Below are 1340 nucleotides of genomic sequence, written 5' to 3' on the forward strand. Positions count from 1 at the left end.
GGATGATTGGGGCAATCCTGTCATTATGGACAAAAATAAAAGCGTTCGCGAGAGGCAGAAAAATAGGCAAGCTCTACACAAACGATATGATTCTTCTGAATTAATAGCATTTTCATTCGACGGCCGAAAAAATGATTCTATTACCATGGAAAAAATCGATAAGAAGTTTCACCCACGAATGATTAAAGAAGCGCATTTAGTTATTTTAAAGGAACCGAATGGCCAATTGTTGGGTTACACAAAATTGGAAAATGAAGATTCGGAAAGTAAAGTAATCAAATTGAACGAGTTTTTCGCCGATAAAGGAATAGCTCTCGATTCTTTGATAGGCATATGTTGCGATGGTGAACCAGCAAATACAGGCGTAAAAAATGGTATTTTACGTCGATTTGAAATTCAGTTAAACAGGCCACTGCATTGGTTTGTGTGTCTTCTCCACTTTAACGAACTTCCACTTCGCCATTTATTTAACTATTTGGAAAAATCATTGACCACTGGACCACGAACAAAAACTGGAATATTAAGCAAACAAATTGAAACATGCGAAAATATACCGGTGAGTTATAACATATTTACTATTTTTAATACCCTATGTTCAAATTCAATATAATTTATTTTTTCCTATATACTTCCAGCCGGTAAAAGACTTTGAAACAATCCCACTTGAAAATTTGGCTGATATAAGTCCTGCTGAATCGACAACTGACTCAAGTTATTTAATAAAAATAGCTAAAGCAGTTGCTTCTGGAGAAGTATCGACAGACTTAGCTAACATGAAACCAGGGCCAATAGCACATTCCCGTTGGCTCACGAAGGCTAGTAGGTTACTTCGGTTATATGTAACTACTAATAAGCCTTCCAAAAATTTGAAAATTCTGGCAAACTACGTAATGAAAGTATATATTCCAATGTACTTTAACATTAAATATTACAACTCTGTGGTGTATGGTAGTATATTATTTTATAAATTTATTAGCTGGACGCAATATTTAGACTCGAATTTGAGACAAATTGTGAACAATGTTGCTAAAGAAAACGCATACTATGCTCACTCAGAAAATATTTTATTAGCAATGTTGTTTGATAATAAAAAGGAAATACGAGATTCAGCTATAAGAAAAATCTTATATTACCGTAATAATGTGGAAGACCTGACGCAATTGAGAGATTACAAAACACCCGAAATAAATTTCGAATGCACCGACTATACTAATATGATAGATATGGATGATTATTCAAATATATCCGAACCAGCCTTTACGCTAAATATTCCTCATGAACATCTAGTACAATATCTACAAAGCAATGAGTGTCCATGGAGTGACCCTAAAATTCCGGTC

This window comes from Ctenocephalides felis, unplaced genomic scaffold (genome assembly GCF_003426905.1).
Source record: "Ctenocephalides felis isolate EL2017-DRISC unplaced genomic scaffold, ASM342690v1 CF-g0.4_SCAFFOLD_03043, whole genome shotgun sequence".
Classification (NCBI taxonomy): Eukaryota; Metazoa; Arthropoda; class Insecta; order Siphonaptera; family Pulicidae; genus Ctenocephalides; species Ctenocephalides felis.